The sequence below is a fragment of the Marmota flaviventris genome, chromosome 1, assembly GCF_047511675.1.
Source record: "Marmota flaviventris isolate mMarFla1 chromosome 1, mMarFla1.hap1, whole genome shotgun sequence".
Taxonomy (NCBI): domain Eukaryota; kingdom Metazoa; phylum Chordata; class Mammalia; order Rodentia; family Sciuridae; genus Marmota; species Marmota flaviventris.
The window spans coordinates 135537191-135558772 of record NC_092498.1 but is presented as its reverse complement, the minus strand read 5'-3'; positions in this window follow the sequence as shown (position 1 = coordinate 135558772).

Genomic DNA, 21582 nt, shown 5'->3' with positions numbered 1-21582 from the left:
ATTATAATATTTACCATGTGCCAAGCATTATTTTGTGCTATACAGATGTCACCTGGTTAAATCCTTATTCTATGGGTTCTCATTGTGGCTCGAGGCCTGCCAGGGGTCCACAGTAGCCAAAGGTCTCAATGAAGTTGTCCCTTTTCCCAGCAGATAACTGCCTGAGGCTGGATGTTCTTCATATAGATAAATACCAAACAGAGCCCAGCAGACAGGTGCCAGAGCAGACCCAAGGGTCCAGTGCCCTCCTGATGAGCTGGACCTGGTACAGACTTGTAGAAAACATAAAACATGCTGGACATGGTGGCGCCTGCCTATAATCACAGCAAATCAGGAGGCTGAGGCAAGAGGATCACAAGCTTGAGGCCAACCTCAGCAATTTAGTGAGACCCTGTCAAAATACAAAATCAAAAGGGCCGGGATGTAGCGCAGTGGTAGAGCGCCCCTGGATTCAATCCCTTGAACAAATGTATATATATTACACACACACACACACACACACATATATATACTTTATTTATAATCTACCTAACAAAAGCTTTTTAGGGCCTTCAGTTTGGTGGGATTTTTTTGTTTGTTTGTTTGGCACAGGACCACTGAGCGCCCCTCCAGCCTCTTCGACAGTTTTCAGGAGCATAAAGGAGTCCTGACACCAGAGAGCTTGGGAACTGCTGCCTTAGAGCACCCTAGGGGGGTGGTTATGTACCAGTGAGGAAGCCCAGGCTCCCGAGTAGTTAGCAGCTTCACTGAGGCCAGGCTGCTTGCAAGTCAGGGAATGCCTGAGGGGTGTGGGCTGGGGGTGTGCAGAACACCCCTCCTTCCTCCAACCCCGCCAAGCCTGTGCCACCTGTGTTCAGAGCAACCCGGGCAAGGTGGGCATGGCACTGCCCAAGGCCAAGGCCAGGAGGTGAGGGGAAGCTATCTCCACAGCAACAAGTTGCCTCAAAGTTCACGTCTTAGAAACTTATTCTCTCCCAGTTCTGGTAACCAGTCAAAAAATGGAAGTATCCCCCAGTCATGGTGGTGCATGCCTGTGATCCCTGCAGCTCTAGAGGCTGAGGCAGGAGGATTGCGAGTTCAAAGCCAGCCTCAGCAAAAGCGAGGCTCTAAGCAACTCAGTGAGACCCTGTCTCTAAATAAAATACAAAATAGGGCTGGGAAGTGGCTCAGTGATCGAGTGCCCCTGAGTTCAATCCCTGGTACCTCTCCAAAAAATGGAGGGTCATCAAGGCCACATTCCCCACCAAGGCTGCAGCGGTGCCCCCCACCCCCCCCCCCGCACCCCCAGCCCTTGGAGTTCTGGCAGCTCCAGGCGCTCTGGGGTTCTGTGGCCACATCACTCTGCCTCTTCCCACTTGACCTTCCTCTGTGTGTCTCCTCTACTCCTGCCGGGTACCAGCCACTGGCTTCAGGGCCCACCTGGGTAGCCAGATGAGCTTCTCATCTCAAGGTCCTTCATCCATCCATCTGCCAAGGCCTTTTGTCAAACAAGGCCACCGTCACAGGTTCCAGGCATTATGAGAAGGTTACCCTCTGTTCTGAGGGGAGGAGACGCTCATGGTCCGTCTCTACAGCAGATCCAGTAACCTGTCCCGCAGCACCGGGAGCTGAACCCAGTTTTGCCCGGGGTCAGTGGAAGAGTCCTGAGCACCTGAGTCGGGGCAGCTTTGCCTCAAGGCAGCAAAGATCACTGAGTCGGCTGGGTCAGGACAAGGATTCAGGAGCCGCTGTGCCAGCCGGCAGCCTGTCCCTCAGGATGGGAGCAGGAAAAGAACCAGGGGATGCAAACTACTTTAAGAAGGGGAGGCAAGCCGGGTGCGAACTCTAAATAAAATACAAAATAGGGCTGGGGAGGTGCCCCTGAGTTCAATCCCTGGTACCTGCCCCCCCACAAATAAGAAGATGGGGAGGCAAGTGTCAGAGATGACCCCAGATGGTGACTTTAGTTCTTAGAGAAGGATTAGACGTATACAGAAGCTGGGTGGGGCTGGGGCTCAGTGGTAGAGCACTTGCCTAGTATGAGGCACTGGGTTCAGTTCTCAGCACCACATATAAACAAACAAACAAATAAAGGTCCATCAATAACTAATAAAAATAAAAATAAAAAAAGAAAGAAAGAAACGTATACAGAAGCTGTTGGGCCCAGCTGGGAAGCTCCAGAGCCACTATTCACATTCCGATTAGCACTGCCACTGACCAGGTATGTGACCTCGGGCAGGTCATGTGACCTCTCAGCACCTCACCTTTCCCTCCTATACAGTGGGATGTACCTATTGAGAGGGTAAATGTTATTATTAAATAAATCACATTCGTACCAGCCATATAAAATGCTATGAAAATCTAATATTTTTATTCTCAAAATCTGTAGGAGTTGTTGGGTGTTGTGGCGCACATCCGTGGTAGAGGAGGCTGATGCAGGAGGATCACAAGTTCAAAGCCAGCCTCAGCAATTTAGTGAGGCCCTCAACAATTTAGTGTGACCCTGTCTCAAAATAAAAAAAATAAAAAGGGCTGGGGAATGAGCTCAGTGGTAGAGCATCCCTGAATTCAATTCCCATGAAAAAAATCCAAATAATATCTACTTATTATAATTAGTCTCTCTTTGTCCTTAGTGTGTCTCTGTCTCTGTCTCTCTGTTCCTGGAGATGGAACTCAGGGTCACTCTATCACTGAGTTACATCCCCAGCCATTTTTATTTTTTTCGATTTTTTAAAATTTTGAGATAGAGCCTGGCTACGTTGCTGAGGCTGGCCTGGAATTTGCGATCCTCCTGCCTCAGCCTCCTAAGTCACTGGGATTATAGGCATGAGCCACCTTGTCCAGCTTTGATTGGATTTTAATTAAATTTATTTGGTGATCTTGTGTTCTACCATTTCTTTTTTTCACTTCTTTTGGAGGAGGAATCCATAATTATGCTTTTTAAAAAATATTTATTAATTTACTTTTTAGTTGTAGTTGGACGCAATACCTTTATTTCACTTATTTATTTTTATGTGATGCTGAGGATCGAACCCAGGGTCTCGCACGTGTGAGGAGAGCGCTCTACTGCTAAACCGCAGCCCCAGGCCCCCATTTTATGTTTTCTTATTTCAATACAAATCAGGAGTGATGCTAACCTCTTCCTTTTTTACATGAATTTTTTAAAGATATTTTTTAGTAGTCAATGGATCTTTTATTTTATTTATTTATCTGTGGTGCTGATGACCGAAACCAGGGCCTTGCACGTGCCAGGCAAGTGGTCTATCCCTGAGCCACAGATCCAGCCTCCTAACCTCCTAAAAGGGAGGTTAGATGATTCTTGTTAGATGATTCCTGTTGTTTTACCAGGATGCACAGACAACATTTCTCTCTGGTTTCTGATTTTCATTACCCACCCCCCACACCCCTGCTTCAAAAGAAAACCTTGATAATGATCATGAATCCTCACTTTCCATTCTCCCCTGCTCCCGACCCTAGGTAACTACTAACCTGCTTCCGGTCTCTGTGGAATGCTATTCTGAACATGTCCTGGGCACGGAGTCATACAACACGTGGAATTAACATGTGTGGCTTCTTTGGCTGAGCATCCTGTCTTTAAAAGTCATCCACGTTGTAGCCGGTCTCAGTACTTTATTCCTTTTTATGGTTGAAGAATATTCTATGGCACGACCATACCACATTTTGTTAGTGGTTCATCAGTGGGTGGGCGTTCCCACCATCTTCCCCCTGTTTTATTTTTATTTATTTATTTTTATGTGGTGCTGAGGATCGAACCCAGGGCCTCACACATACTAGGAAAGCACTCTACCACTGAGCCACAATCCCAGCCCAAAGATCACCTCTTTAATAAACAATATTTTTAATATGCTTAGGCCTGTAATACCAGCAACTCTGGAGGCTGAGGCCAGAGGATCACAAATTTGAGACCAACCTCAGCAATTTAGTGAAATCCTGTCTTAAAATTAAAAAAAAAAAAAAAAAAATGAGCCGGGCACAGTGGCACACACTTTTAATCCCAGTGGCTCCAGAGGCTGAGGCAGGAGGATCGTGAGCTCACAGCCAGCCTCAGCAAATATGAGGTGCTAAGCAACTCAGTGAGACCCTGTCTCTAAATAAAATACAAATTGGGCTGGGGATGTGGCTCAGTGGTGGATTGTCCCTGAGTTCAATTGCCAGTACCAAAAAGAAAGAAAAAAAGAAAAAGAGAGAGGGGGAGAGTGCAAGAGTGAGAGAGGGAGAAAGTGCCAGGCATCTTTTAAATTTTTTAAAGGTAAAACACTCACTGGGGCTGAGGCTGTAGCTCAGTGGTAAACTACTTGCCTCACGTGTGTGAGCACTGGTTCCAATCCTCAGAATCACATAAAAATACATAAAGATACTGTGTGTTCATCTACAACTAACTAACTAACTAACTAACTAACTATATATATATATATATATATATATATATATATATATATATGGTAAAACACACAGCTGTTTAGAAAAGTAAATATCACAAGAGGATATAGGACAATATACAAAGGAATGTAAATCATTGCCAGACATAAGCCAGGTTTGACTCTCCCCAGAATACAGAAGTGATACACAGACAATGACCAACCCCGCAAGCCAACACCACGTCCAGTCTTATACCAACCTGTGTGGCATGGTCAGGGATGGCTTCCTGCAGGAGGGAGGCCTGGTGGCACAGAAAGAAGGGGAAAGGCCACAGATGGCAGGCCTGAGGCTCAGGGCAGAACCCACTCTGTGTGTGCAAGTCCACAGTCTGGGGCCATGGGAGGGGGCAATGACAGGAAAGAGAATCAGAAGCTCCCCGTGGGCCAAGTCAGAGAATCCTTCTGTGTTTCAGTTTGTTTCATTCATAAAATGGGAATCATCTCAATCAGCATCTCTCCCCAGGATTTTTGTGGGGATTGAGTGAGTTAAAATATATGAAGTGCTTAGCACTGTTTCCCCACTCTCTAAGCACCAGGCACCCTGCTGGTCCTTTAAGTCCTCTATAAACCATGCCTGTCAATCCCAGAACCCCGTCTTAGGCAGAGAGAGCATCCACATGGCAGATTTAATTTTCTCAGCGTCCATTGGAGGAACAGAAGATCTGCTTTTACCGACACAGTGATGGACAACACCCGCTGGGAGGGTGTCCAGATGCCTGCACTGGGCACAGCACCAACATGTGACTTGTTGAGGCAGGCATGCAAGTTGGGGCCAGAGTAGAACTGTCAGAGCAAATAGAAACGGATTTGAGTCTGTCCCCTGCAGGGTGTCTTCATGCATCCTGCACAGGGAGCTCCAGCTGCCTCTGAATATCACAGGACAATGACTTATAGACTAAGAGCTTGCTGAAATGTTTGTGAAACTATTATAGGATGTCTGAGAATTGCTTTAAATGAGTGCCCTGGGAAAACGGAATGGTTGGGATTATGGGAGACATAAGCATGGCCATTCCGTTACTGACTGTGGAAGTTGGGATATGGGTGCATGGTGGCTCATTATGCTGTCCTCCCTCCTCTTGTAATATTTGACAATTTTCCTAATGAAAAACTTTCTTTCTTTTTTCTTTCTTTCTTTCTTTTTTTTTCTTTTTGTTGTTGTTGCTTGGTCTTTTAAAGAAAGACTATATGGGCTTGCTGGGTGTGGTAGCACATACGACTGTAATCCCAGCAATCAAGGAGGCTGAGACAGGAGGATTGCAAGTTGGAGGCCAGCTTGGGCAACTTAGGCAGATCCTGTCTCAAAACAACAACAACAAAAAAACAAAAACCCAAAACCAAAGAAAAAAAAAGAGGGGGGCTGGGGATGTAGTTCAGTGGTCCAGTGTCCCTGGGTTCAATCCCCTGTACCAAAGGGGGAAAAAAAATAGACTCTGGACTTGAAGGAGGGAGGAAGCCTAGCACGAACCCTTCCTCCATCCTGGGTAACAAAGATTCGGTGACACAGACCTGGTAAGAGGATGGGCTCTGGGGAGTGTTGGGAGGCGGCTCTGGGGCTCGTTCTGGGGGTCCCCATAGTGAGGGTAGCAGGAAGAGCTGCAGGCAGATGACACGCAGTTCCTCACCCTGTGAGCCACCTGGGCTGGGCACATGGCAGACAGAAGCAGTGATTCTGTGGAAGGAGAAGTCACTGCTTCCTGGAAAATGAGGCCACAGGGCCTGGGAAACCGCACCAGGGCTGGAGAGGAAACTGGGGGCACCCGGGGGCAGCTGGCAGTGAGCTTGCCCAGCGCTCCTCCGTCTGCTGCCCTGGCTGGTCCCGTGGACAGATCCCAGGGGCTGAGAATACGAAACAGCCTCACGGCTTACGCACCCATCCACCCGCGCCGCCTCTGCTTTCCATAGTCACTGCTTTGGATTTGCCTTTTCTCCTCCATCTCCGGCTCCTCCTATTCAAGGTGGTCGGGGGCCATGGGTCATGTTGATGTCATCACTTTAAATGGAAGAAATGTCACTCAAGACTCCTGGTCATCTGCACTGACTTCTGCTTGGTTATCACACCCCCTGCCACCAGGGGACATCTAATCAGAGAAGTGATCTGACTCCCCCAGATCCATCTTGGGTGGGGCTGGGGTTGTAGCTCAGTGGGAAAGTGCTTGCCTCTCATGTGTGAGGCACTGGATTTGATCCTCAGCACCACATATAAATAAAAAAATTAAACAAAGGTATTGTGTCCATTCACAACTGAAAAAAAATATTTAAAAAACCCATCTTGGGAAACAAAAGATCACACCCTTTTTTTTTTTTAAGAGAGAGAGAGAGAGAATTTTTTTTTTAAAGCAATTCTTTTTTTTTTTTTTAAGATAGAGTGAGAGAGGGAGGGAGAGAGAGAGAGAGAGAATTTTTTTTAATATTTATTTTTTAGTTTTCGGCGGACACAACATCTTTGTTTGTATGTGGTGCTGAGGATCGAACCCGGGCCGCACTCATGCCAGGCGAGCGCGCTACCGCTTGAGCCACATCCCCAGCCCAAAAGATCACACCTTAAACAGCATTTTTTGGGGGGTGGGTTCACAGGGACTGAACCCAGGGGTGCTGTGCACAGAGCTACATCTCCAGCTCTTTCTAGTTTTTATTTTGACATACAATCTCGATACATTGCCCAGGCTGATCTCAAACTTGCAATCCTCCTGCCTCAGCCTTCCACGTCACTGCTGGGATTATGGGCATGCCCTATTGCCCCCGGCAGCAACAGGATTTGACCCCTACAGTATATGCTCTGCTCTGAGTCACAGGGCTCCTTTCTTCCTGCAGAGAGATTACGTGCACACCCTACATCTGTATGGAGTTTCCATACAGCTGCAGCAACCTAGTTCCATTTTCCTGCTTCAGGAGACCCTTTGGCTGAGCTCTTAACTACAATAATTTTTTTTTTAATTTAATATGTCATTCCAGCAGCTCTGGAGGTTGAGGCAGGAGGATCATGAGTTCAAAGCAAGCCTCAACAATTTAGTGAGACCGTGTCTGAAAAAAAAAAAAAAAAAAATATATATATATATATATATATATAAAGGGCTGAGGACATGGAGGAGTGGTTAAGCACCCCTGGGTTCCATCCTCAGTACAAAAGAAAAGAAAAAAAAAACAATAGAGCAAAGGTATTGCCAGGGCAGTGATGGTGACATAGAAAACAAGTGAGACCCGCTTCAGGCACAAGCGGCCCCGTCTTCTCACAAATCCCAGCTGGTTGCACTGTCTGTGGGATTTCTCGGGGTGGCTGTATGAAACCAGGGAATTTAAAAACAGGTCTCCAGTGAAGAGAGAGGTCCTTGGAGGGAGTGGGCGGGCCGTGTGAGGGAAGGTAAGACATTGTCCTGCCAGCTCCTGCTAGTCCCATCAGCCCTTCCCGTGGGGCACTGGCCTCCCCATTTCCAAGTGGACCCTCTCTAGTCCTGGGGCTGCTGCTGGGGCAAAGACGCTGAGGCAGTGGGCAGGGATTTGGGACCCTGGGAACAGCTGTGCCAATGCTAGTCATGCCAGAAAGCAAGGCTGGTCTCTGAGCTCTGGGCCTGGGGAGATGCCGGGGAGTGAATGGATCTGGGCCTGCCCTTCCCACAATCCAAATATTTTTTAAAATGTTCATTTAGGAAGGCCCATCTTCTGTCCACTCCCAGGTAACTACTATGGACAGCATGGTCCACGCCTCACCTGTTTTTTTTTTTTCCCTGAGATTATTCATATTTACCATTATTGGTGTATATATATATGTGTGTGTACATATTTATCTTTCATTTCATTTCACTTTATTTTACTCACTGCTGGGGATTGAGCCCAGGGGCACTTTACCATCAAGCTACATCCCCAGCCCTTTTTATTTTGTTTTTTATTTTGAGACAGGGACTTGCTAAGTTGCTGAAGCTGGCCTTGAAACTGCCATCCTCCTGCCTCAGTTCCCTGAGCTGCTGGGGCTACAGGTGTGTGCCATTGTGCCTGGCTAACATACGTTTATTTTATTGATTTATTTTTGGGGGAGGGGACCAAGGAACCAGAAAATGCTCATGAGCAGCTTACTCAAAATTTTTCAAAACGAGAAATAAATTGAATGTCTGTTATCAGTAGAATGAATCAATAAATTCACACAACAAAATGTCATGCAGCGATGATGTCATGTGCCTGACCACTTAGCCACATCCCCAGCCCTATTTTGTATTTTATTTAGAGACAGGGTCTCACTGAGTTGTTTAGTGCCTCACTTTTGCTGAGGCTGGCTTTGAACTCAGGATCCTCCTGCCTTAGCCTCCCAAGCTGCTGTGATTACAGGCATGCTCCACTGTGCCCAGCACATATGTTTATTTTAAAGATGGGAACATAACACTCATGTTAGTACACAATTTGCTTTTTTCACTTAATACACCCTGTAATCATTTCTCCAGCTCAGTGTAGGTAAACCTATCTCACTCTTAAGAAAGAAAGGGAGGGGTAAAAACCTGTCAGCCAATCAGCCAACATCTGCCTCATTCTTTTCTCTCTCATTCTTTTAATTGATTGACAGTTTTTTTGGTCTACCAATTTACCCACTCATTTCTCCCTTGATAGACATTCAAGCTGTTTCTTGGTTTGGGATTTTTTTAAACAATGACTGTGCAAACAGACACTTGGTTTTGACACTTAATTTTCGTTTTTTTTCAACTTCGTGAAAAGTAGGGGAAGGGACTGGTGTTGTGGCTCAAGTGGTAGATGCAATTTTGACCATGAAGATTCCAGACAGATCCTTCCCGTAGTTTTCCGTTGCTCTTTGGGGACTGGGGCTGGGGACAAATCTAGCTTCTCCTTCCTCTTCAGCCTCATCATCTCTTGCTCTCCACATTTCAACCTTGAGAGCCCTTTTCCAGTGTTCAGACTCGCCAAGATCAGAAGCCCCTCACCGTTCATACAGGAGAGCAACTGGAAAAGGCACTTTGGTGTCAACCAAGTCTAATCGTGCACTTCCCCCGTGACCCAGCAATTTCACTCCAAGGTTCAAATCCAACAGGAACCAGAAAATGCTCATGAGCAGCTTACTCAAAATCTTCCAAACAGGAAATAAACTGAATGTCTGTCATCAGTAGAATGAATCATAAATTCACACAATGAAATGTCATGCAGCGATGAAAGATTGCAGACGATTTCTAGACGCAACAGCATGAGTGTTTGTCACAGGTGCACAGCTGTAAGAAATGAGCCAGATATAAAGAAGCACACATTGCCTGTAGTCCCAGCAGTTCAGGAGGCTGAGGCAGGAGGATCTCGAGGTCAAAGTCAATCTCAGCAAATTGGTGAGGCCCTAAGCAACTCAGTGAGACCCTGTCTCTAAATAAAATACAAAAGTGGCTGGGGATGTGGCTCAGTGGTTAAGGCCCCTGGGTTCAATCCCCAGTACCATCCCCCTGCCAATAAGCACACATTGTTATGATTTTTTGGGGGGGAAATTGAACCCAGAAATCTAACACATACTACACACACACACTCTACCAGTGAACAGTGCATCCTGTTCAAAAAATTTCAACAGACGAAACTAAGAAAGCTTCTGGGGTCAGAAAGTAAAGCAGGAAATTGAAGGGGAGACTGCAGAGAAGCACAAGGAAACTTGTGCAGGACGTGTTTCTATCTCGATTGGCAGTGTGGCCACCACACTGGGACGTGCTGGCTAAAATGCATTAACCCCTACACTTCCAATGGGCACACTTTGTGATGTGAGGTCAACCTCAGTGAAGCTGATTAAAGCAAATCAACCAGACAAGGGGTCCTGTTGTGTCTGAACCCAGCTTACATAGTGCAGCAGCGGGCAGTTGAGTGTCAAAGGTCTGCAGCGGTCTTCTGGGCTTCGGCAAGTCTTTTATGCCTTAGTCTGGGTGGCAGATTCAGGGACCTGTGCATACATAAGAATTCACAGCTCCTTACCTTAAAATCTATGCGCTGTATTGCATCTAAGTCATAGCTCAATGAAAGGGTCAATTAAAATAACAGAAGGTTATTTTAATAACCTTCTCCTCCCCTCAGTTCTGAGAATCTGGAACGTTCCTTTCCTCCTCCACCTTCACCTTCCTAACCTCATCTAATCCTCTGGACGGAAATGTCTCTTTCTCTAAGGAAGCTTCTCCAGATCTCAGACTGTGGACTGTCACGACACGCTCTGGACTTTGCTCTCATAGTAAGGGACATAATGGTTGGTGCTCCATCTGTGACGATTTATTAATCCCTGTAAAGGTCCTCTGTTGTCGCTGCCAGCAATAACCACTCACCTGTTTAAAGGAACCTCGATGGTCCTCTGAGCACCTAGTCTGGGCTTTGCTCCAAGTCCTGCTGCCTCAGGTGAGGGCGCGTCACCCTGGGCCACCAATCAGAACAGCAGATTCCTCCTGGCGCAGTGAGTGGTCCTGAGACGGGCATTTGACCCAATTAAAGCCAAGGGCATTTTCCTGCTCCCTTTCTTCAGGTCTGTTCTTGAACTTGAGAATGAAAACAAGACCTGCCAGCAGCCCTCTGGCCATCCCAGGGACCTTGAGACTCAAGGGCATCTGGAGGGAAGCAAGGTAGGGAGATGGTTGAAGGTCTATGCCTTGAATTTTCAGTACCTCCAGCCGCTATGGTCCTTTTTATGTACACTAGTTTAGGTTAAATCTACAACCAAAGGTGTTAACTGACAAATTCCTTCTCACCATTTATTGTTAGACTAAACTCGGAGGACAGGTCCTGGTCCGTCCTGTTCATCACTGTATTCCTCCCTTCTAGAACTGGGCTGGTGAATAATTTTACTATTTTAATGCCCCTTTTATGTCCCCTTGTCCCATATATAGGACGTCTGTAAAAATTTCAATTGAGCAACACTAAGTTGTTTTTTTTTTTTTAATTTTTTGAGACAGGGTCTCACTAAGTTGCTTAGAACCTCCCGAAGTTGCTAAGGCTGGCCTCAAACATGCAATCCTCCTGCCTCAGCCTCCTGAGTTGCTGAGAATACAGGCGTATGCCATTGCACCCAGCTCTCAATTTAAATTTTATAGGTGTCCTATATATGGGGCTCAGGGACACAATGGGTTAAATGTTTTCTGCAACACGTACAAGGTACTCATGGAGTCAGGTAATTCAGGTTTTATTCTACTTACTAGTGAATGCATCATCAGGTGAGGTAATCTCTGTGAGTACTCTTAGAATTGTCCCCAGGGTCCCCAGATTTGAGCAGTCTTGCAGACCTAGCTTTCATCAGCAGCTGAGACACAAGCTGGAACTAATGCCTAATGTGCTAGGCACCTGAGGTGAGGGAGAATACAATCCACAGGAGCTGATGAGAGGAGATGGCCTGGGCCTCACAGGTGGCTCTGGATGGCTCCTTGCAAAAGACACCCTCCTTGCCTGGCTCACTGCTCTGTGCCTCGTTTTCTCATCTGTAACATGGGAACCCCATAGTCCCAGGGTCATGTGTTGTCCTGAAGGGTAAATGAATGGATGTCTGTTAAATAACCCAACACATTAAATGCTGTAGCAGCCCAATCAATATCAGCTGACATCGACTAAACTGTTCTATGTGCCAGGTGCCGTGATAGATGCTTTTCAGCCATTATCTCAGCAGTTCTCGCAACAGCCTCTCAGGTGAGTCCTAAGCATTGATTAAGTGTTTGCTGAGGATTTACCAAGGGCCAGGCACTTTCTGGACACAGGGAATAAGAGACTCTACCCTTGAAGTATTTTTGTTCTAGAGGGTTGAAGCTAGAATTTTCCTGTACCATCGACCTCTGTGAGATTTCCCTCTCCATGAGAATATTCCGCTGTGTTGGATAGACCTCTTTCTGCTTATCTGTTGATGGACGGTGAGAACGTGATGTTGAGTGACCGAGTGGACACTAAGGATCATTTATTTTGCATCCTATTTATGCAAAATGCCCCAGGACAGAGAGTGCATCTGTGCTTATCTTGGGCTGAAGTGAGAGTGGGAAAGAAATAGGGAGTACCTGCTAGGGGAGTTTCTGTTTAGGATGATGAAAATATTCAGAATTAGCGGTGAGCCTGTATGTATCTGTGAACATACTAAAATCCCTCAATTGCACTTTTAATCCATGAATCATCGGGGATGTGAACTGTAGCTGAACAAAGCTGCTTAAAACAAACAACAAAAACAGGGAAGAGTTTCCCACCATCCGAGGCACAGTCTGGAAACAGCCAGACTGGCCCAGCTGGAGTAAGGTGGTGGAGAGGGCTCCCAGGAGAGTTTATATCTTTGGGATTTGATCAGGTTCCAAAGCTGGTTGGGGGTGGGTTTTGTTATCTCCTGGATCGTTTCTCCGTCGTGAGTATCAGACAGATGTCAGGGCTTTGAGGAAGAGAAGAGGAGCCCTGGCTGTCCAGGAACTGCCCAGCGCTACCAGGTGGTCTTGATGTGCTCCTATCTATATCAGCCATGCCTTAGGACACAAAGTTCTGACAAGGCCCCTCAGAGATCCCGTGTCACTCTTCCTGGACCTCTTACAAAGGTGAGTTTTATTTTGCTTGTTTATTTTTCCCTGTTGGGTTGCTAAGAAAGTAGGCGGGAAGTCTGGAGAAGGGGACCTGGGGGAGATGTGGGAGAACAGCCCTTGTCCGGGGCCCATTGGAGCAGCCAGATCAAGCTGTGTCTGAGGTTTTGCTGCTACTAGGTTTTCCAGTTGCTTGAATCTTTTTTGGGGGTGTGGGGATGGCAGGGATTGAATTCAGGGGCACTCGACCACTGAGCCCCATCCCTAGCCCTATTTTGTATTTTATTTATAGACAGGGTCTCACTGAGTTGCTTAGCCCCTCATTTTTGCTGAGGCTGGCTTTGAACTTGTGATCCTCCTGCCTCAGCCTCCTGAGCTGCTGGGATTTTAGGCATGTGCCACCCCGCCCGGTATGAACCAATAATCTTTAAGAATTTTAAAAAGTTGATCATGGTGATGGTGGCATGATTCTCTTACCTAACAGAATTGAATTGTACCCTTTAAGAGGTTGAATTCTACAACATACATATTATGCCTGAATTAAAAAAAAAAAAAAACACAAGAGAAGCCCTATGACCAGAATCACACTCAGAGGGTTTTTCTTGAAACGTAAATAAAAGCAGTTCACCCAGTCTGCAGAGGGTGGCAGACACATAGCCTCCCTGAGGAGATACGTGTCCATTTTATAGATGGAAAGATAAACACTCTCCCCAAAAGTAATTCAGCATGATCCTCTGCATAAATGAGTGACGAGGCGATGAATTAAAGTGATTAATACTTTCTAGCCCATGACCTAGTCTTTGAAAACACCGTCTCTCCTTATGCCCTGTCCAGATGTCAAAACCATGCCACCAGTTGATTGATCTAAGTTATTCTAACACATTAGGCCTGCTTATCTTTTTTTTTTTTAATTTTTAATTTATTCTTTAGTTTTCAGTGGACACAACATCTTTGTTTGTATGTGGTGCTGAGGATCGAACCTTGGCCCCATGCATGCCAGGCAAGCACACTACCGCTTGAGCCACATCCCCAGCCCCTGGCCTGCTTATCTTTGAGCTTGGCCTGGCTGAGGATCAAACCCAATGCCTCACACATATAAGGCAAGTGCTCTACCACTGAGCTACAGCATTTCCAGTCACAAGCATCTCAAAAAAAGGTATGGGAAAGTCTCTGTGGATGTTACATCTCTTGCTTTGGATTTTTATAGCTGATCAAAACTTTTCTACAGACACCAGGGATGTAGCTCAGTGGTAGAGCACTTGCCTACCATGCTTGAGGTCCTGGGTTCAATTACCAGGGCCATACAACAAAATAAAAACAAAGACAAAAACAAAAGCCAACAAAACCCAAACCAACAAGTCTTCTCTTACAATTCAAACTGGCTTAAGTAAAAAAGTTATAAAAATATGAAATCCAGGATATGGACTTCAGGTATAGCTAGATCCAGGGTTCAGCAATATCTTCTGACATTTTCTGTTGTAATTTCCTCAGCTCCTAGTTTGTACAAGGTAGATGTCACTTTCATTCAGGTGCTGCTCACATGGTGGCAAAGGTAACCTCAGAGACTTCTAGAATTATATCCTCCCAGTTCAACGACTCGGAAAAAAAACACAATGGCTTTTCTTTTTTAAAAATATATATTTTAAGTTGTAGATGCTCACAATACCTTTAATTAATTAATTAGTTTACTTATTTATTTTTGTTGTGCTGAGGATTGAACCCAGTGTCTTGCACATACAAGGCAAGCGCTTTACCACTGAGATACAGCCCCAGCCCAATCAATGACTTTGAATTGCTTACCTGAGAACATATGGCTGCCAGGTCCAATCACTGTACTTGGGGAGATGAACGTTGTGGATTGGTCAGGCTTAGCACATCCTCCTTAGCACAGGAGGATGAGAGCAAGCTACCTGAATGATATGGGATAAGAGAGAAGGGTGGTGGATGTTCATGGAAAATGAGGGTGTTCTCGCAGGGGAGAATGAATGTTGCAAGGAATGTTGAACATTTTTTATATATTTGAGAAATTTATGTTTAGTTATTTTTAAAAAATATTTATTTATTTATTTTTAGTCATACACAATACCTTTATTTTGTTTATATATTTGTATGTGGTGCTGAGGATCGAACCCAGGGCCTTGCATATGCTAGGCAAGCACTCTACTGCTGAGCCACAACCCCAGCCCGTAGTTCTTTTGCCAATTTATGATTGGGTTATTTGGTGTTAAGTTTTTTGAGTTCTTTATATATTCTGGATATTAATCCTCTGTTAGAAAAGTAGCTGGCAAAGACTTTCTCTCATTCTGTAGGCTCTCTTTACACTCTAAATCATTTCCTTTGGAAAAGGTTCCATGAGCTGCTAAGAAACTGAGTTGAACAGTTTTTGGGTGAAATATTTTGTAGATGTCTGTTAGGTTCAGTTGATTTGTAGTATTATTTAGGTTGGAATTTTTTTTTTTGTTTGTTTTTATGCTTGGATGACCCGTCTACTGGTGATTACGCTGTGTTGAAATCACCCAATATTATTGTATTAGGGTTTATCTAAGATTTAATGTCAAGAAGTACTTTTTCCATATGATTAGGTACACTGACATTGGGGTGCAAATATTTACTATCATTATATTTTCTTGTTGGATTTATTCTTTTGCCAATATGTAGTGGCATTTTTTTGTCTCTTTTGATTAATTTTTGCTCGAAATCTGCTTTATCAGATATGAGAATAACTACTCCTGCTTGTTTTGGGATTCTGTTTGCATGAGTTCTGCCCCCACCCCCATCCTTTTAATTTCAACCCCTTGGGTGTTTTTACCTATGAGATGAGTCTCTAGACATTGTTGGAGCTTGATTTTTAATCCATTCTTCTGACCTATGTTTTTTAATTGGAGAGTTGAGACCATTTGCATTCAGTGTTATTAAGGATAGATGTTCGGGCTGGGGATGTGGCTCAAGCGGTAGCGCGCTCGCCTGGCATGAGTGCGGCCCGGGTTCGATCCTCAGCACCACATACAAACAAAGATGTTGTGTCCGCCAAAAACTAAAAAATAAATATTAAAAAAATTTTTTTTAAAAAGGATAGATGTTCATTATTTCCTGTCATTTTGGTAGGTTTGCTATATTTAATTTGGTCTTGATTTTGGTTTAGTTTGTTGCTCTTCTAGTGAACCTGAGAACATATGGGAGCTTTGGGAGCTTTTGGTTGAGTTCTTTTTGGTGCAGTGAATCTTCAAGCGTTCTTTGTAGTGCTGGCTTAGTGGTCCTGAAGTCTTCTCGCTTATTCTTTTTTTTTTTTTTAAAGAGAGAGAGAGAGTTTTTTAATATTTATTTGTTAGTTTTCGGTGGACACAACATCTTTGTTTGTATGTGGTGCTGAGGATCGAACCTGGGCCGCACGCATGCCAGGCGAGCGCGTTACCGCTTAAGCCACATCCCCAGCCCTTCTCGCTTATTCTTATCATGGAAAATTTTGATTTCTCCGTTGATTCTCAAAGATAACTTTTCTAAACACAGTAATCTTGGCTGGCAATTGCTTTCTTTTAGAGCTTGTAATGTCTCATTCTGGGCCTTCCTTGATTTTAGGGTCTGAGCTCAGAAGTCAGCTGTGAGCTGTAGTAGTCCATTTATTTTGTTTTGAGACAGGGTCTTGTTAAGTTGCAATCTAAATTTCCTCAAACTTGCAATATTCTTTTTTTTTTTTTAATATTTTTTTTTTTAGTTTTTCGGCAGACACAACATCTTTGTTTGTATGTGGTGCTGAGGATCGAACCCGGGCCACACGCATGCCAGGCGAGCGTGCTACTGCTTGAGCCACATCCCCAGCCCCAAACTTGCAATATTCTTGCCTCAGCCTTCTGAGTAGCTGAAGATAGTGGCAGGTACCACTGTACTTGGTTCAGAAAGTCATTTCTTTGATGTGCTATACATTTATATATCAGAATACTGTTACATGCATGTTGCTGGATCTGTTTTCAAAGAAACACTTAGGAACCCAAAAAGCAAATCAATTAATTTTTTGTTTTGTTTTGTTTTTTCAGTACTGGGAATTGAGCCCAGAGCCTCAAGCATGGCTGTTTTACTTTGTGAGACAGGATCTCACTAAGTTGCCCAGGCTGGTCTCAAACTTGCAATCCTCCTCCCTCAGCCTTCGGAGTTGGTGGGATTACACCAAGTGCAACATGACTGAATTCTGACCGTGGAACATGGATAGAACAGATAGTCACCAGTTTTAGGTCTTGCCCCTCAAATCCTCTTCTGTGTTCCTCCACCCTCCTTTCATGCCTCACTTTCTATTTTATTTTATTGTGGTGCTGGGGATTGAACCCAGGACCTTGTGCATGCAAGGCAAGAACTCTACTAACTGAGCTATATCCTCAGCCCAAACATTCCTCACTTTCCATATGGGTTTGGTGGCTCTCATCGTGGTCCCTGAGGTTATAGAAAGTGGTGGCCTACTCAGTGGGGGAAATATGGGTTCCTGCATTGCTGTGGGGAAGGTTCACGTTGGACTGCACATTCCATTATGACACAAATAGGACATAAGTTTTTACTGTGCTGAGCAACTGAGATGTTGAGGTCATATTTAGAGCAGCTTCGTCAGGTTAGGCTACACTGGGTTGCAATAACAACCTACCCTCTAAAATCTCAGCAGCTGAAAAAAACAGTGAAGATTCATTGCCTCTCCCATCGTGTCTTTCACAGTCACTCAGAGACCCAATCTGAGTGAGGATTTCTTTTGACATATGCTTCAAAACATGAAGATGAGGGGGAAAAGGCGTGGTGAAAAACACGAGACATTAAATGCTTTGTCACAGAAGTGACATGTCACTTCTGTCCATAACGGGTTGACCACACCATGGCCCAACTGAACCTGAAGTTCTAACACCCCTGTGCCTGGATGGAGAGAGGTGACAGTGAAAAGCTCTAGCAACCATCCTGACACAAGGTTCTTCAAGCAGGTGCTGGTGTACACACACACACACACACACACACTTTTTAAAAAAATTTTTTTGTATGTGGTGCTGGGGATCAAACCCAGGGCCTCATGCATGCTAGGGAAACACTCTACCACTGAACTACCTGCCCACAGCCCACTCACCTTTCCTTGATTCTGTGAGCAGAAACTTCTATTGTTTCTTAAAGGCAGAGTTGGTTTCTGTTGCTTGTAATCAGAGAAGTTTACTGACATATCATGACAATTGTTGCTGGCAAAATTGTTCTAAGGGGCAGCTCTGATTGTGTGACTCCTGGCTGAGATGCTTTCAACACTTTTCCTTTGTCTATAGCAGGGGATGGCAGCCTTTTTCTGTAAAGAGCCAGATTGCACCATGCCGTCTCTTTGGCAGTTACTCTACTCTGCAACTGTAGCTCAGGCAGACACAGATGAGAGGTAGACAAATGGATTTGATCGTGTTCCAATAAAACTTTATTTACAAAACAGACCTTCGGCAGTAGCTTGCCAACCCCTGGTCTCCAGAATAAAGTGAGAGCTTAGCACGGCGTGGAGGACCCTCCTCTGTCTCTGGCCCTGGTTTTGCCAACTGGGCATCTCCCTCTACTTCCCTCCCTTGCACTCACTCTGCTCCTGTCCTGTGGCAGCTGCATATCCTGCTTGCAAATCCCTTCCCATCCTGTCTTATTGTTTGCTGAAATCCAATTATCTTTAAGTCTTAGCTTAATTGTCACCTGTATTGCACATTGTGTTTTTTGGGCTTTCTAGCTGTTAACTGCCTCTTGGGGGAGATCACTTCTCCCTCGCTCAGACCACTGGGTATTGGGGATTGACCTCAGGGGTGCTCTACCATTGAGCTACATCCCCCCGGTCCTTTTTATTTTTTTAATTTTGAGATGGGGTTTCACTAAGCTGCTGAGTCTTGGCTCACACCTGTGATCCTCCTGCCCCCAGCCTCCCAAGTCACCAGTATTTAGGGTCCCCTGGTAGGCAGGTACCAATAACCATCATTCGTTATCACTCAGGGCTTGGACAGGTCCACAGTTTGGGAGTGACTTGGTTGAGCAGTTCTGTTCCAGGGTGTCTCAGTGCTGCAGTTCGGACATCTCGTGGGGCTGCAGTTATCCGAAGGCTCAGCTGGTGCCGGACAATCCCCTTCCAAGATGGCTCACTCGCATGGCTATTGGTGGGAAGTGTCAGTTCCCCACCTTGCTGGGGCCTCTTTCAGGAGATGACGCTGGCTTTCCCAGATTAAGTGATTCAGGAGAAAAAGGTAGAAGCAACAGCGCCTTTTATGATCCAGCTTCAGAATCCCACATCTGTTCGACACCAGCAAGTCCGGAGTCCAGCCTGCCTCCCATTGCAGGGGAGCAGCACCGGGCTCCACTTTCTGAAGGGAAGAGGATCAAAGAAGTTGTGGATGTATTTGGAAACCACCACAATGATAGAGATGAAGAGACAAACAGGCTATCGTGAGAAAAGCCAGAGATGAACAAGCACAAAAACACACTAACCTGCTTAGGACCTGAGGAGCCAAGGAAGGAAGTGGGGTCCCCAGAGCCCAGGAGCCAGGACCATGCAATGGCAGCCAGAAGGGGCTGCTGATGGGAGCTGGAACCATGAAGAAGCAGTGCCCAGTGAAGGTGCCCCCAAGGCACACAGGAGGAGACAGAGGCTTTGGCTTATGCTTATTTCTTCCTTTCTCCCTCTTCTCTTTGGCCAGAGTCTGCATAGAGCCGGGAAGCAGAATGCATGGCAGCTTGGGAAACAGAGTTCTCTGTGATGCAGGGGTGAGCTGAGAGGGCTGGGAAGGACCTGAGAGCAAATGGACTAGCTCTGGGTTCCTTGCAGCTCCCGGAGGTGGCTGGGTTGATCTGGTGATGACAACATAGTTAAATCTGTCTTGAGGGGCAGGGGTGGTGGCTCAGTGGTGGAGCGCTTGCTTCATGTGTGTGAGGCACCAGGTTCTATTCTCAGCACCACATATAAATCAATGAATAAAATAAGGTTCATCAATAATTAAAAAAAATTCTTTCTTGAATTTAGATTAATTTTTCTCTTTCAACCTTTTTATTGGTGCATTGTAGTGCACGTGACGGTGGGATTTGTTGTTACACATTTATACATACACAATATGACGATATAATTTGGCCAATATCATTCCCCAGCACTCCCTCCTCCCCCCCCATCTCTTTTTCTACTGATCCCCCTTTGATTTTCATTAGCTTCTCCCCACCCCGCTTTTCCTTTTTCCTCTCTAGCTTCCACATATGAGAGAAAACATGACCCTTGACCTTCTGAGTTTGACTTATTCTGCTTAATATAATGGTCTCTAGTTCCACTCATTATACTGCAAATAATAATTTCATTTTTCTTTATGGTAGAGTAAAACTCAATTGTGTGTGTATACCACATTCTGCTGAGGGACACCTAGGCTGGTTCCATTGCTTGGCTATTGTGAATTGTGCTGCTATAAACATGGGTGTACGTGTGTCACTGTAGTGAGATGACTTTAATTTTTCAGGATAAATACCAAGGAGTGGTATACCTGGGTCAAATGGTGGTCCGTGCCTAGTCTTTTGAGAAACTTTGATTTTAATTTCCATAGGATTGTACTAATTTACAACCCCACCAACAGTGTAAAAGTGTTCCTTTTTCTCCACATCCTCTCCAGCATTTATTATTATTATTATTAAAAATATTTTTAGTTGTAGATGGACATAATAATTTCATTTAAAAATATTTTTTAGTTATACATGGACTCAGTATCTTTATTTTGTTTATTTACTTTTTTTTAATGTGGTCTGAGGATCGAATTCAGTGCCTCACACGTGGGAGGTAAGTGCTCTACTGCTGAGCCACAGTCCCTATAACTTTACTTTTTATGTGGTGCTTTGGATCGACGGTGCCTCACATGTGTTAGGCAAGCCTTCTACCACTAAGCCACAACCCCAGCCCTTCTCCAGCATATATTATTATTTATGTTATTGATGAATGCCATTTTGACTGAAGTGAGATGAACTCTCAGTGTAGTTTTGATTTGCATTTCTCTACTTGCTAATGAGCTAGTGATGTTGAACATTTTTTCATATATTTGTTGGCCTTTTATATTTATCCTCTTGAGTATTGGCTTAATTCATTCGATCATTTACTAGTTGGGTTATTTTTTTTTTTGTGTGTGTGTGTGTGTGTGTAAGTTTTTTGAGTTCTTTATATATTCTAGTTATTAATCCTCTGTCAGAAGAGTAGCTAGCAAAGATTTTCTCCAATTTTGCAGGTTCTCTACATTCCTAATTGTTTCCTTTGCTATGCAGAAGCTTTTTATTAACTCTTGGCATTATTTTATTAAGTCTTTATTTTATTATTATTTTATTAACTCTTGGAATTATTTCTTGAGTTTTAGGGGGTCTATGGAGGAAGTCTTTGCTTGTACCTATGGGAATGTTGACCCTATCTTTTCTTCTAGGAGTTGCATGGTTTCTGGCCCAGTTCCTAGAAGCTTTTTCCATTTTGAGTTGACTTTTGTGCAGAGTGAGAGACAAGGGTCTAATCTCATCATTCCCAGCACCATTTGTTAAAAAGGCTGTCTTTTCTCCAATGCAATGTTTTTGGAAGTGTTGTCAAGGGTCAGATGACTGTATGTGTGTGGGTGTGTCTCCGTGTCTTCTATTCTGTACCATTGGTCTGTGTGTCTGTTTTTATGCCAGTACCATGCAGTTCTTGTTACCATGGCTCT